Raw genomic sequence first — 16223 nt, forward strand, 5'->3', positions numbered from 1 at the left:
GCCCACCAGAGAAAGGTGCATTTAGGCATATGACTTAATATTTCACAGGAGAATTCTAAAAAAAATAAGAACAATGCTAACATTAACTGTTTATTCAACCGAGTGCTAAGGGCTTCCTCTGCATTCTCTTATTTAGTTCCCAAAAGGACTCTAAAACCGGGCGTCAGCATCATCTCTGTTTCACAGTTAGGAAACTGTAGTTTAGAGATGTGACATAATTGTGAAGGTTAGGGAGTATTAAGAGGTAGGACCTCAAATCCAACTCTGATTGCAGTGCCTCTTAGCTATACCACCTTATTATAGTTAAATCTATAATTTTACTCACTGCATATTTATTAGCCCCTATCAGGAGTGGGCATTGTTCTAAGCACTAAGAAAACACTTCTGAATGAAGCAGATAAAGTCTATACTGTCTACAAAGCTTACAATAAAATAGCAGATCATATGTTATGATGACATTAAATGAGAGTGATGTTTGATAATGACTTTATGTTGATAACTGAGTGACAAGAAAGAACCAATCATGGCTAAGGCTTGGGAAAGAGCAATTCTGGCTGGTGTTGAGATAAACGTAGTTACATTTACATTTTGAAAAGTGTATTTCAGCAGACAGTGGTTCATGAATCAGGGGGCATCAGCCCCCAAGAAGTGGTATGCAGGAGGAGAACCTTCACAAGGTGTTCTCGGAAGCAAGACGAAGACAATATATCTGATTGGTGAAACTAGAAAGTCCCTAGTTAAAAGTTAGTTGGAAGTTTCTGGTCAGTAAAGTCCTAGGTAGGGGTGGTTGCTGGTTTCACCCTTTACATTGAGGTGGGCTTTAGTTTGCTTACTGAGAAACCGGTGGCCCTGGAGCTGTTTCAGCCTAACGTTCTCCAAATTCAATTCTTTTAATGCTGGGCACAGCAAATACAAAGGTCCAGAGAGGTGGGAAGGAGTTTGGGTAATGGTCAAAGGGAGATTAGTACAAGATGTAGGGAGGGAGGGCACAGGCCTTTAAGCCAAGGTAAAGATTTGGGGTTTTATTCTAAGTTTTATGGGACCCCCATAAGGTGGACCATACATAAAGGACCAAGGGCATTTTAGAAATTTCAAGGGAAATGACCTGATCTGAATAGAAACATCACTCTGGTTGTTGTACAGAGACTGGATTGTAGGGAAATGTGTGGACACAGGGGCACCAGCTAGGAGCTGAGAGATGGTAGCTTAGTGAGTTGGAGAGAAAATAAACAGATATGGAAAATGTGTTCATAATCTATAGAGGATCCAAACTGTTGGACTTGACCATAGTTTGGATAATGGTGGTAAAGAAAGGAATCAAGAAGAATACCTGGGCTTTTGACTTGAGTAACCAAGTAAATGTCAGTGTTATTTACTGAAGTAGGGAAGACAGAGGCAGGAGCAGGTTTAGAGAAAATGGAGAGATCTGATTTTCTTTTGTTTCCTTGCTCTGACACCCAGGCTGGAATGCAGTGGCAGATCACAGCTCACTGCAGCCTCAAACTTCTGGGCTCAAGAAATCCTTCCACCTCAGCCTCTTGAGTAGCTGGGACTACAGGCACAGGCCACCACACCCTGCTATTTTTGTTGTTGTTGTTTGTAGAGACAGCGTCTTCCTATGTTGCCCAGGCTGGTCTTGAAATCTTAACCTCAATCGATCCTCCCTTCTTAGCCTTCCAAAGTGTTGGGATTATAGGTGTTAGCCACCTCATCCAACCAAAGTTCTGTTTCAAATATGTTAATATGTTACAAGGCATCCAGATGAAAATGTCAACTTAATATGTGAAGCAGAAGTCAGGACAAAGAGCAGAGCTAGAAATATACATAAAGAAGTCATTGGCACATAGATATTATTTGAAGCCAAAGAAGTAGGTAAGAATAAAGTGTGAACAACGAGAAGGAACCCCAACACTGAGTTCTAAGCACTCTAACACATAGAAGGAAGACAGAGAATAAATAAGCAAAGAAAATTGAAAAAGAATGGCCATGCCAGGTGCAGTGGGTCATATCTGTAATCCCAGCACTTTGGGAGGCTGAGGTAGGAGGACTGCTTGAACCCAGAAGTTCAAAATCAATCTGGAAAACATAATGAGACCTCATGTCTACAAAAAAATTTAAAAGTTAGCCAGGCACGGTGGCATATACTTCTAGTCCCAGCTACTCAGGAGGCAGGAGGATCACTTGAGTCCAGGAATTTGAAGCTGCAATGAGCTATGATTACACCACTGTACTCCAGCCTGGGCGACAGAGTTAGATCCCGACTCTAAAAAAAAACAAAAAAAGCCTTGCACGGTGGATCATACTTGTAATCCCAGCACTTTGGGAGGCCAAGGCGGGTGGATCACAATGTCAGGAGTTCAAGATCAGCCTGGCCAACACAGTGAAACCCCCTCTCTACTAAAAATACAAAAAAGAAAAAAAAATTAGCTGATCATGGTGGCAGGTGCCTGTAATTCCAGCTACTCACATGGTTGAGGCAGAAGAATCGCTTAAATCCGGGAGGTGGAGGTTTCAGTGAACCGAGATCACGCTACTGCACTCTGGCCTGGGCAACAGAGCTAGACTCTGTCTCAAAAAAAACCCAGCAAACAAAAAACAAACAAAAAAACAACTCTGGGCATCGTGGCTCATGCCTATAATACCAGCATTTTGGGAGGCCAAGGTGGGGGGATCACCTGAGGTCAGAGTTCGAGACCAGCCTCGCCAACATGGCAAAACCCGTCTTTACTAAAAGTACAAAAATTAGCTGGGCATGGTGGCATGCACCTGTAGTCTCAGCTACTTGGGAGGCTGAGGCAGGAGAATTACTTGAACCCAGGGGGTGGAGGTTGCAGTGAGCTGAGATAGTGTCATTGCACTCGTCTAGGGGACAGAGTGAGACTCCATCTCAAAAAAAAAAAAAAAAAAAAGACCCATGTGGTAAAGAAGAAAGCCAGGAAACTACTTGTTACAGGCTGAATTACGTTCCTCTAAAATTCATGTGTTGAACCCCAATGTCTAATACCTCAGAATGTGACCGTATTTGTAAATGAAGGCTTTAAAGCCATAATTAAATTGAAATGAAGCCATTAGGGCTGTGTCCTTAAAGGAAGAGGAAATTTTGTCACAAAGAGACACTATGGCTACGCATGGTGGCTCATGCCTGTATTCCCAGCACTTTTGGAGGCCGAGGTGGGTAGATTATTTGAGGCCAGGAGTTAGAGACCAGCCTGGCCAACATGGCAAAACCCTGTCTTTACTAAAAACACAAAAAAATTAGAAGGGTATGGTGGCATGCACCTGTAATCCCAGCTACTCAGGAGGTTGGGGCAGTAAGCTTACTTGAGCCCAGGAGGCAGAGGTTGCAATGAGCCAAGATCGAGTCACTGCACTGCAGCCTGGGTGACAGAGTGAAAGGCACTGATCCAGGCATTTAAAACAGAGTGGGAAACAAGACAAATTCCAGGCTGTCATGGAGCTTGTATTCTAGGAGACAGAGACATGAAAAACATGTAAACAAATTTAGAGTGTAGCTGGTAGAAGTAACTGGTCTGAAGAAAAATGCAGAACTAGAGAGTGATGAGAGCAGCGGCACTATTTCAGATGCCATGATTGCTTAGGGAAGGCCTCTCTGATCAGGTGACATTTGCAAAGAACTGAATGAAACGCGTGAGAAGGCGCAGTAAAATGGGCAAGAGTGTTCCACACAGAGGGAACAGTATGGAGCACGTTTCAAGTGTTGGAGGTACACAGCATGAGTAGGAAATGGCTGGAGTCAAGTGCACCAGGAGGCAAGCACAGATGACATCAGGAAGGTATGGGATTCAGACAAAGCTTGTAGGCTGTGGGACTTTGGTTTTTTCCATTCACCTCTGAGGAAGGAAGGCCACTGAAGGGTTTTGAGCAGAAGAGTGATGTTTACCTATGTAAGTTTCTTTTTTGTTTTTTCTTTTTTTGAGATGGAGTCTCGCTCTGTCACCCAGGCTGAAGTGCAGTTGTGCGATCTTGGCTCTCCACGTCTGCCTCCTGGATTCAAGCAATTCTCCTGCCTCAGCCTCCTGAGTAGCTGGGATTACAGGTGCGCGCCACCATGCCCTACCTATGTAAGTTTTCAGAGGATTTTGCTGGCTGCTACATTGAAAAGAAAGGGGGTGGAGATATTAAACAAGAAGACTAATTATGCTGGGCACCACAGTTCATGCCTGCAATCCCAGCACTTGGGGAGGTGGAGTTGGGGGGATCACCTGAGGTCAGGAGTTTGAGACCAGCCTGGCCAACGTGGCAAAATGCCATCGCTACTGAAAATACAAAAATTAGCCAGGCATGGTGGCATGTGCCTGAAATCCCAGCTACTCGGGAGGCTGAGGCAGAAGAATCACTTGAACCCAGGAGATGGAGATTGCAGTGATCCAAGATCACACTACTGCACTCCAAGCTGGGTGACAAAGAGAGACTCATTAAAAAAAAAAAAAAAGACCAATTAGATTCTTGTTGCAATAATCTGGTTGACAGACAATAGTGGCTTGGTCTAAAAATGAGCAAGTTGGGGAGAAGAGGTTGAGCTCTTTGAAGGCATAACCCAAAGAGCTGCTGATTAATTTGATGTGGACTAAGAGGAAAACAGAGGAGTCAGTTAACTATAAAATTTCCAAGATTATTTTTATTTTAATCATAAATGTTATCCTTAACTCTTGAGTGAGTCAAATAACATTCACCTAACACCAAAGGTCAGTGATCTTGATTAACTAAGATATCTATCTATGATATATTTATATATGTGATATATATCATTCTAGTAGTCAGCTAGGGAACTAAGATATCTATCTATGATATATTTATATATGTGTTATATATCATTCTAGTAGTCAGCTATTAAAATTCAAGCAATTTGGTCACCTCTATTGTATATATTTTAATGCAATTAACAGTAATAATGCAAACCAAGTCACTTTGTTTTCTACTTCTGGGCCCCTGAAATGGTATTTGCATTTACTGTCTGTATAGCCAAGTGATCTTTTTCATTAATAAGCACATACATTCACCAAAGAATATGCAGTCTGTTCTACAACATGAACCACATTATCATTATTTAAGAGAAATATCCAAATCAGTCAAATCAAATTTATTAAACTAAATTTATTTGTGGCATTTATTAAATTTTCATTGCTGCTATTGTGTTAAATTGACTTTTTTTAAGGGAAAAAGCAGATTTTTCCTCTTTTCTTTTTTTTTGAGAATGATTCCTGAAAGTAATGTGGCTGCTTTTAAAATTTGAATTTGAGCAAATTCTAAGTGAAAATTTCAGATCAGTTTCTTTTAAAAGATGTTAGAACATTATAGCAAAATCTTAGCTACATTGGATCTGACTTCTAGATATTAAGTTTTTCTTATCTATATGCCCTAAATTTTATTTTCATTATTTATTTATTTATTTTTGAGATACGGTCTCACTCTGCTGCCCAGGCTGGAGTGCAGTGGCACAGTCGCAGCTCACTGCCATTTCAACCTTCCAAACTCAAGCATATTTTGGACAGACTTCTTCAGAAAATGTATTATACACCCACCTCCCTCCCTCCCTCCCTCTCTCTCTTTCTTTTCTGAGACAGTCTTGCTCTGTCATCCAGGCTGGAGTGCAGTGGCATGATCTCGGCTCACCGCAACCTCCACTTCCCGGGTTCCAGAGACTCTCCTGCCTCAGTCCCAGAGTAGCTGGGACTACAGGTGTGCACCACCACGCCCAGCTAATTTTTGTGTTTTTAGTAGAGATGTGGTATCATCATTTTGGCCAGTATGGTCTCAGTCTCCTGACCTTGTGATCTGCTTGCCTCGGCCTCCCAAAGTGCTGGGATTACAGGTGAAAGCCACCCCGCCCAACCACATCTTCACTTTTTTACAGAAGATTGGTACGCATAATTTAATATTTTATTGATGTCTCAGAATCTGTATTATTAACAACTATGATTGCTTTGTATTGTTAGGTAGTAGAGTTATGCTGTACTCAGGACCTCTTGATGTGTACAGGTTCATCTATTTGCTTTCTGATTAAATTCTTCCTGTGGCAGAGACAAATCTAATCTGTCCTTTGCCCTAGTGAATGGAATCCCAAGTGTTAGCGGCTCTGATATTTCCCTACTTTCCTTATATCTACATTTGAACAGGTGACTATGTTCTGGCCAGTAAGATGTATTTGTTTTTTATTTTTCTAGTTGTTGTTTGTTCACTTTTTTTTTTTTTCCTGAGACAGAGTCACACTCTATTGCCCAGGCTACAGTGCAGTGTCTCGATCTTGGCTCACTGCAACCTCCACCTCCCACGTTCAAGGTATTCTCATGCCTCAGGCTCCGGAGTAGCTAGGATTACAGGCACATGCCACCATGCCCGGCCAATTTTTGTTTTTTTAGCAGAGATAGGGTTTCCCCATGTTGGCCAGGCTGAACCTCGAACTGCTGACCTCAAATGATCTGCCTGCCTCAGCCTCCCAAAGTGCTGGGATTACAGGCATGAGCCACTGTGCCTGGCCGTTTGTTTTTTGTCAGGATCTCCCTCTGTCACCTAAACTGGAGTGCAGTGGCATGATCATAGCTCACTGTAGCCTCAACCTCCTGGGTTTGAGCTATCCTCCCAACTCAGCCTCTGGACAGCCTTGTGCCACCATGCCTGGTTAATTTTTAATTTTTTTTCAGTAGAGTCGAGTTCTTCTTACATTGTCTGGACTGGTCTTGAACTCCTGGTCTCAAGAGATCCTCCCACTCCAGCCTCCAAAGTGCTGGGATTACATGCGTGAGCCACCATGATGGGCCCAATATGTAAAGTAGAGTGTTGTATGGAACTTCTGGAAATCCCCTTAATATGGTGTGCTCCTTTACTTTGACTTCCTTATTCCTGGATATAATAATGGAGTATTAGCAGCCATCTTGGACCTGGAGGTGACCTCAAGACTAGAAATCATGAACTGAGGATGGTCAAACAGAAAGATGGGCACCTGGGCTCCTGATGATATAAAAGTCTGCCGTGCCACCTCCATTATTTTTTTATATGAGAAAAAGTAACTTGTTTAAGGCATGCTCCATTTTAATTCTCATGGTTTTTCTGTTTATTTTTGCCTTCTATGGTTTTTTTTCTTTCCATTCCTGACTTAAAATCAGTGCACTTACTTATATCAACCTTTTCCCTTTTTTCCTAATTTGCTGTCATTCATTCTTGATTTAATGATTATGGACCCCTTACAATTGGCTAAGTACTAGAGATGTTATTGTAAGCAAAACAGACATGGATCTGTCCTAGGAGCTCGAATAATATTGAGGAGTTTACTGTCTACTGAGGAAACAGAAGACCAAGTTTGTTAAACAGTAATAAAAATAGATGGCCTTTAAATAAAGCCAGCAAGGCTCTCCTATGAATGAGTAGATATTATAACAGCTATTTTACTGTTACATCATGAGGTTAAAAAAAAAAAATCAATTTTGGCTATACTGTCTTACTTTTCCCTGTGCTGTAGTTAAATATGATGGCATACAACTGAATTCTGTGTGAGTGGAATGTGTTCACTTCCTGCTTGGTGCAAATTATAAATGAAGTATCTATTTAATTTTTAAATGTTTTATTGTGAAATATAATACACATAAAGAAATGTGGGCTGGGCACGGTGGCTCATGCCTATAATCCCAGCACTTTGGGAGGCCAAGGTGAGCAGATCACTTAAGGTCAGGAGTTCCAGACCAGCCTGGCCAACATGGTGAAACTCCGTTTCTACCGAAAATATAAAAATTAGCTGGCGGGGGTGGTGCCTGCCTATAGTCACAGCTACTTGGGGGAGCTGAGGTGGGAGGATTGCTTGAGCCCAGGAGGCAGCAGTTTCAGTGACCTGAGATTGCACCACTGCACTCCAGCCTGGGTGACAGAACGAGACCTTGTCAAAAGAAGGGAAGAAGGAAAGAAGGAAAGAAAGAAAGAAAGAGTAAGAGAGAGAATGAGAGAAAGAAAAAGAAAAAGAAAAGTGCACAAAGCATATAAGTACAATTTAACAAATAGTTGTGATATTCCTGCCCACGTAACCATCACCTAGCTCAGGAAACAGAACTTACCTGTAGCCCTAGAAGGCTGGTGGGTACCCCTTCCCAATCCTCAAGAAGCACCATCCTGGATTTTATGGTTATCATGTTCTTCATTTTCTTTAGCATTTTATCACCTATATGCACATCCCTGCCTATGTCGTTTGGTTTTACCTATTTTTGAACTTTTGTGTGTGTGTGACAGGGTCTCTGTCTCCCAGGCTGAAGTACAGTGGTGCAATCAAAGTTCACTGAAGCCTCCTTCTCTCTGGCTTGGGTGATCCTCCCGCCTCAACCTCCCAAGTAGCTGCGACTACAGGTGCATACCACCACACTCGGCTAATTAAAAAAAAATTTTTTTGAGGCTGAGTGTGGTGGTGCACACCTGTAGTCCCAGCTTTTTGGGAGGGTGAGGTGGATTGCAGTAAGCCGAGATCACACCTCTGTTCTCCAGTCTGGGCCCAAGCGATCCTCCCACCTTGGCCTCTCAAAGTGCTGGGATTACTGGTGTGAGCCGCTGTGTTTGGCCTATTTTTGAGCTTTATATTCATAGAATTATGCCCTATGTACTATTTTGTGCCTTTTCCATTTCATTCCATGACATTAAGTTTGTAAGATTAATCCCTATGAGTGATGGCAGTGAAAATGATGGAGTAAGAAACTCCCACAATTCTTTCCTCATAAAAGCAGGTAGAAAACTGGCAAAAAAAATTGTTAGAATTAACTTTATCAGAATTCTGGAAGTTAACCAATGGCTTGCAGCAATCTGGGAAGAATTTATTCAAGACAAATGGTTGAATCTTAGTAAGAACAAGGAGGTTTGTGGCATTTTAGCTATCCTATTTCCATCTTCCTTTCTCCAGCTCCCTGGCAGCCTTGGAAACCAAGAGTCCACAATCCTGGTGACCCCATGAACCTGGCAGCCACTGGATAAAGAAGAATGGGGTTGGAGCACCTTCAAAGCTTCATTTTCATGATACTGTAGTTATTTGTCTGTCTGATGCTTCTCTGGAAGACCCCACTTGCAAGACTATCTTTATCTAACCTAACTATGATCTTATCCAGGGTTAAAAAGATAAAAACCCTTTTCTCCAGAGGGATTTATTGAAAGTATTTCAAGGCATTGTTTAACGTCCGTCATTCCTGCCTGAGTAGTGGATGATTTTAGGGCAAACAAGAGACTAACCCTCTCACTTAAATTATTGCTGTCAGGTGTAAAAAAGAAAAAAGAAGAAAAAAAAAAAAAGAGAGAGACTAACCTAAAGCTCAAAAGGAAAAGCCAGAGGATGGTATGTTCCTAGGAGCTTTGAAAAGCTCTAACTCATTCTGGAATCTACAAAGCAGCATATGCTTAGGGCTGTGTGCATGCCCAGCAAAGATCTGAGAAGGCCTTGAACCTTCCCTTCCCTATAGGAATGTGAGCTCAATAAGGCAAGGAGCTTGTCCACTATATCCCCAGGATCATGAACTATGCTTCACATATAGTAGAAATTCAATAAATATTTGTTGAATAAGTGAAGAATTGGTGAGTACACACACACACACACACACACACACACAGAGTCAGCTCTCTGTAACCATGGATCCTGGATTCTGTGCATCCATGGATTCAACCAATTGGAGATAAAAAAAAAAATTTGGACAAGAAAATGGATGGTTGCATCTGTACTAAACATGTATAGACTGTTTTTTTTCTTGGCATTATTCCCTAAACAATACAGTATAACAACAACATACATCGCATGTACGTTGTATGAGATATTACAACAATCTAGAGGTGATTTAAAGTATGCAGGAGGATGTAGATAGCTTATATGCAAATACTATGCCATTTCATATCAGCAACTGTATCTGTGGATTTTCGTTTTGGAAAAGTGTACTGGAACCAATCCACCACAGATACCGAAGAACAACTACATATCTTTGCATCCTAGGAACACCAAAGAATTAACATTCTCACAATGAGAACTGATTCATGCCAAAAGTATAATAGTCAATAATTTTATTTAGATGAGACTTTGGTGGAGCTGCACTAATTGTATTATATTTATCATATAAATTATTTGAAATAGATATTTCACTTCTATTATATATTCACAATTTATTACTTTTGACCATGGTTATTCTCATTACAAGAATTTTAGGCCAGTCATGGTGGCTCATGCCTGTAATTCCAACACCTTGGGAGGCTGAGGCAGGAGGATCGCTTGAGCCTGGGAGTTTGAGACCAGCCTGTGCAACATAGGGAGCCCCTGTCTCCCTATGCTAATTTTTAAATTTTAAATTTAAAAATTAACTGGGCATGTTGTCGTGCTTCTGTAGTCCCTGCTACTTGGGAGGCTAAGGTGGGAGGATCTCTTGAGCCCAGGAGTTGAGGCTGCAGTGAGCTCTGATCACACCACTGTACCCAAGCCTGGGCAACAGAGCAAGACCTTGACTCTTAAAAAAAAAATATTTTAGTATGTGTATACAATATTAAGAAGTACAAAATCTGGGAAAAGTAAAATGAAGAAACTATGTAAAGAGGTTTATCAGACAGCATTCCATATATACTGATGATAACCTAATTCAGGAATTCTTGCTTCCATTCTGTTGACAGACTTTGCATCAGTGAACGGAGACATATTGTATTCATATATTTCACTCCATTTCTAGTGATACAAACATAATTTAGGGCCAGGCACTGTGGCTTACACCTGCGATCCTAGCATTTTGGGAGGCCAAGGTGGGCAAATCATCTGAGGTCAGGAGTTCAAGACCAGCCTGGCCAACATGGAGAAACCCCATCTCTACTAAAAATACAAAATTAGCTGGGTGTGATGGCAGGTGCCTGTAATCCCAGCTACTTGGGTGGGCCAGAGGTTTGCTGAGGGAGGAGAATCACTTGAACCCAGCGGGTAGAGGTTGTAGTAAGCCGAGATGTCACCACTGCACTCCAGCCTGGGCAATAGAATAAGACTTCATCTAAAAAAAAAAAAAAATCGGCCAGGTACAGTGGCTCACGCCTGTAATCCCAGCACTTTGGGAGGCCCAGGTGGGCGGATCACCTGAGGTCAAGAGTTCGAGATCAGCCTGACCAAAATGGTGAAACTCCATCTCTACCAAAAATACAAAAAATTAGCCAGGCATAGTGGTGCGCACCTATGATCCCAGCTACTTGGGAGGCTGAAGCAGGAGAATCACTTGAACCCATGAAGCAGAGGTTGTGGTGAGCCGAGATTGAGCCACTGCACTCCAGCCTGGGCGACAGAGTAAGACTGTCTCAAAAACAAAACAAAACAAAACCATAATTTAGTCCTAGTCACATTCCTTTTGGAGTTGTTTCGTTCTATCATTTTGCCGATTAGGGTAGTTGCTGGATTTTTATGTAGCACAATCTTAGGCAGTCAAGAAGCTATTCATAGTTCAAACTAAAAAACAAAATACTAATAGCAAAAAATAAGGGAACATTTCTTTTTACCAAAAGACTTCCTTTTTATTTATTTATTTATTTTTTTTGAGACAGAGTTTTGCTCTTGTTGCCCAGGCTGGAGTGCAATGGCGCATTCTCGGCTCACTGCAACCTCCACCTCCTGGGTTCAAGTGATTCTCCTGTCTCAGCCTCCCAAGTAGCTGGGATTACAGGCATGTGCCACCATGTCCAGCTAATTTTTTGTATTTTTAGTAGATACGGGGTTTCACGATGTTGGCCAGGATGGTCTCAATCTCTTTACCTAGTGATCCACCCACCTCGGTCTCCCAAAGTGCTGGGATTACAGGCGTGAGCCACCGCGCCCGGCCTCAAAAGACTTCCTAAGATTCTTCTTTTCAGTTTGAAAGTTTAGCCTATTAGGAATGGTGTTCAGCAAAGATAATTAGCTCTTAGGTTAAAATGACAACTAGAAAGAATGGTAAGAAATTAGGACTGTGAAACATTGATTTAGAAAGGCAGTTGGGAGCGGGCATTTGGGAGGAGGTGGTTACAAATGGTTGTTGAGAATGACATTTGGGAGTAAGTAGGTGGTTCATGAGACAAGGAGGTATCTGAAGAAAGTGAACTAACAACTGAGCTATTTTGGGTAGGGTATCATAGCAATCTGAATGTTATATTAAGTACTTCTCTCATCAATAACCAAAGCCAGGCATATCTTTTGCTGAGACTTTGAACCAAATATATATATATTTGAACCAAATATATATGCAGAGATAGAGGCAATAAATCTATACCTGATTGTGTTATATAGTAGCTGTTGCTAAGAGTCAAAGTGTATGTATATAGAAAAGTGGATTTATGTGCATATGTCACCATTTTTTCCATGGAATTTTTTTTGGATAATCTATATGCAAAATATAGATTTTGAAATCTAAGCAGCAGGCTCCTTTGGTTGGAGAAGAAAAGGAACCTACATGTCTTTACTTTCACTGGGGCCTAATATTACTCTTGGGGTGACTATGAAGCAACCAATATACATGCTTATTTAATCAACCTTTTGTTTTGTTTCACATTATTAGAGGATACAGAAAACATCATGGGGAGGGACATGGTATTTAAAGAAAAAATACATCGTCATTGAGCCGAAAAAGACTGCCTTTTCCTCTGGTGTGAGAATTACATAACTAAGATATAACTATAAGCTGTTATATAGGACTTAGAATCCTGAACTGGGGAGGCAGGTATTGCACTTAACGGAGGAAAATAAGCAGCAGCGTTCAGAGTAGGTTAGTAAGTTCACCTTTGGTTACAGGCAGCCATGGTCAGAGCCACAAAGGTGAATAAACCTGAGAAAGGTTTGGACAAGATCCAAATCTTTGGACAAGATTTTAGTTTTTAAATACTTTCAACAATATTATATTATTTATTCAAAAGTCGTATTATTGCTTGTAAATAAGTATGGAAAGATAATCAATTTTGCTAGTCTTTCCTATAAAATTTACGGAAAAGTTTGAAAGTACAACGCTTAACAAGAACATCATATAACGGGCTGGGCGAGGTGGCTCACGCCTGTAATCTCAGCACTTTGGGAGGCCAAGATGTGCGGATCACCTGAGGTCAGGAGTTCAAGACCAGCCTGGCCAACATGGTGAAACCCCATGTTTAAAAAAAAAAAAACAGAAAGAAAAAAAAAAGTACATCATATAACTCATGTGATACTCTCTACATAATTGCTTTGTTTTTGAAAGCTATTTTTGAAAGTAATTTTTATTAAAAGCCAAAAAATACCTTTACCTTTTGATTCAATAATCTCATTTTGGGAGTAGGTAGTGGGAAATTAATCACAAAATATGGAATTAATAAGCACAAATCTTGAGGCAACCCTAATATTCAATATTGTTTGTTTATTCATTCAGCAAATGTTTTTCAAGTGCTTATTACGTTCCAAGCACAGGGTGAAACACGTAATACAAGAAAGTCTTTTACGGAACTTACATTTCAATGGGGGAGACTGAAAATAAACAAGCAACTGGGCATGGTGGCTCATGCCTGTAATCCCAGCACTTTGGGAGACTGAGGCAGGTGGATCATGAGGTCAGGAGTTCAAGAGCGGCCTGGCCAAGATGGTGAAATGCCGTCTCTACTAAAAACACAAAAATCAGCTGGGCATGGTGGCAGGTGCCTATAATCCCAGCTACTTGGGAGGCTGAGGGAGGGAATTGCTTGAACCCAGGAGGCAGAGATTGCAGTGAGCTGAGATAGTGCCACTGCACTCCAGCCTGGGTGACACTGTGAGACTCAGGTCAAAAAAAAAAAAAAAAAAAAAAAAAGAAACAAGCAAGCAGAGTACACACACACACACACACACACACACACACACATATATATATATATATACATTTACACATATATAGTCTATCAGGTGGAGAAAAATAAAACAGGATATGGGAACGGGAAGTGCATGAAGAAATGGCTGTTTCGTATAAGGGCAACCAGGGACCAAAGATAGGTGAGTATAGTACTGTAAAATACTTTGAGAGGGAGAAACCACATTCATGTAACTTTTATTACAGTATATTGCTATAACTGTTCTATTTTATTATTAGTTGCTGTTAATCTCTTACTCTGCCTAATTTATAAATTAAACGTCATAGGTATATATGCATAGGAAAAACATATACATAGGATTTGGTACTATCCATGGTTTCAAGTATCCACTGGGGGTCTTCAATGTTCCAAGTGGGGGAACAAAAGTTAGATAGTTCCAAGTAGGGGGATAAAGATGGTGGGAACTGCTGTAAAGAACTTAACATAAAACTACAACAATAAACCTTCAGGTGGCAAATTCTTTTTCAACTACACAATACAAACATTTATCTTCAGGTATCAAAAAACTTCAAATGCAGAGTGTAAAAGGCAATATTGTATATGGCTAAACAATGACCAAAAACCACTCTCATATTCCTCTCTCCAAGTTTGAATTTAAAATGCTTTAAGAGATATTTAAAGCAAGTTTAGTTATTGTCCGATGATGCAAATAAAGTAAGTAATACAGGAGGATCCAAAACTACTCCTTCACCTATACATCCCAAACCAGAAGTAACCAGAAGCGATGATATCCAGTGGAATTTGGGCATAAGAGAAAGCTACACAGGAAACAATGTTGACCTCATTTCTCCCGTTAGCTCCTGATAACATCTTCCTGCTCTCATTTATAGCAGAAATTCTGTAAATAATTGCTAGCATACACAACCTATCTTTCCACCCATCCCATTCTCTCTTGAACCAGTCAAACTCTCAACTCAACCACCGGCAGTAAACTGCTCTTGTCAAGGTCCCTAGTTATGTCTACATCACTAAACACAATGTCAATTCTCAGTTATCATTATCATCTCATTTGCTTATCAGCAGTCTATAATATAGTTCTGAGACTCTGTTGCTGGTCTTATCTCCTCTGTCTCTAAACATTTAAAGTTTCAGTGCTTGGACTTTTAATGTCTATTCACACCTCTGGTGTTCTCATCCTGGCTCACAACTTTGCCATGTTGTAGTGGATTAAAGATAGTCCCAAACTCTTTGACATACTTCACAGTGAGAAGTGAGGGTCTGTGTTTCCTCTTGGAAGGCTCTGTGACTGCTCTGACCAATGGCAGGAATTAAATTATACCAGATTCTGGATCTTAAGAAACTAGTAGCTTCTATTTCCTGTCTCTTAGTAGCTCCGAGCAGCCATTTAAGAAGCCATACTGAAGATGCCATATGTAGATACTATGGTCAGTAGTCCCAGCTGAGCCCAGCCTTCCAGTCATCCCTGCCAAGGTGCCAGATATGAGCATGAAGCACCTTGGATACTCCACATGAGTTCGGCTGGTAGCTGAATACCATGGAGTGACCTCAGGTGATGCCATGTGGAACAGAAGAGTTGCCCAGATGAGACAGGCTCTAATTCCCAATCTACAAAATTATAAGCCACAATAAAATATACTTGTTTTAAGCCACTAAATTTTAGAGTGATCTGCCTTCCTGCAGTAGTTAACCAGAACAAATGCCATCTTTTTGATGATGACTCACAAACTGCAGGAGCTTCTCCTCTGAATTCCAGATTCATAACTAATTGCATTATCTGACATTTCTACTTGCAGATTGTCTGATCTGGGGTTCTTCCAACAGTCAAATCTGAGACAAGGGTTCAAGTACAAGTAGTTTATTTGGGAGGCAATTCCAGGAAACGCTGTTACCAGTGGCAAGTCCGGGTGGGCTCCACAGTCGTCGATCATTGTCTTCTTGGGAGAATGAATTTGGCTCAGACAGAAGTAGATTTAAGGTAGAAACAAGAGTTCATTGAAGCAAAGAAAAAAAACCTTGCAAGGAAGCAAGCAGGCAACTCAAAGATTGAGTACTCTGCCCGATTGCTGGCTCAGGACTCTTACGGATTTACTATTTTCTGATTTTTTCCCCGTCTCTTCCTCTTGTCCCTCCCCCTGGGCAGGCTGTTGGCTAATTGCTGCAAGTGTAATGTCTTGCCAGTATCTGGGAGGGGGACATGTGCCATGCTGAAGTTATGTACATACTCTCTTAGGGAAATTTTCCCTTACTGGTCTAGTGTCCCCAGAGAAAGGTCACATATGGGTTAAACTCTGCCATTTTACACCTTACTGTGCATGCCTGGCCACGTCCTCTGAGGAAGGTCAAACTCCACCATTTTAAGTTCTTAGCAAGAAGTTGTTGCTCATAAGCTCAAGATGTCTCCTGTTTATTAGGAAAATTTCCCCTTCTCTTTC

At 41.1% G+C, this 16223-nt stretch overlaps 1 long non-coding RNA gene across 1 annotated transcript; it reads left to right on the forward strand.

The window, feature by feature from the left end:
- The first annotated feature begins 3502 nt into the window (after window positions 1-3502).
- LOC141585197 (uncharacterized) lies at window positions 3503-10056 on the forward strand. Its single transcript, XR_012518611.1, has 3 exons — window positions 3503-3794; window positions 3939-4082; window positions 8894-10056. It is a non-coding gene; the product is annotated as an uncharacterized LOC141585197 (long non-coding RNA).
- The last annotated feature ends 6167 nt before the right edge of the window (window positions 10057-16223 follow it).

The sequence above is a fragment of the Saimiri boliviensis genome, chromosome 7, assembly GCF_048565385.1.
Source record: "Saimiri boliviensis isolate mSaiBol1 chromosome 7, mSaiBol1.pri, whole genome shotgun sequence".
In the NCBI taxonomy this organism is placed as follows: domain Eukaryota; kingdom Metazoa; phylum Chordata; class Mammalia; order Primates; family Cebidae; genus Saimiri; species Saimiri boliviensis.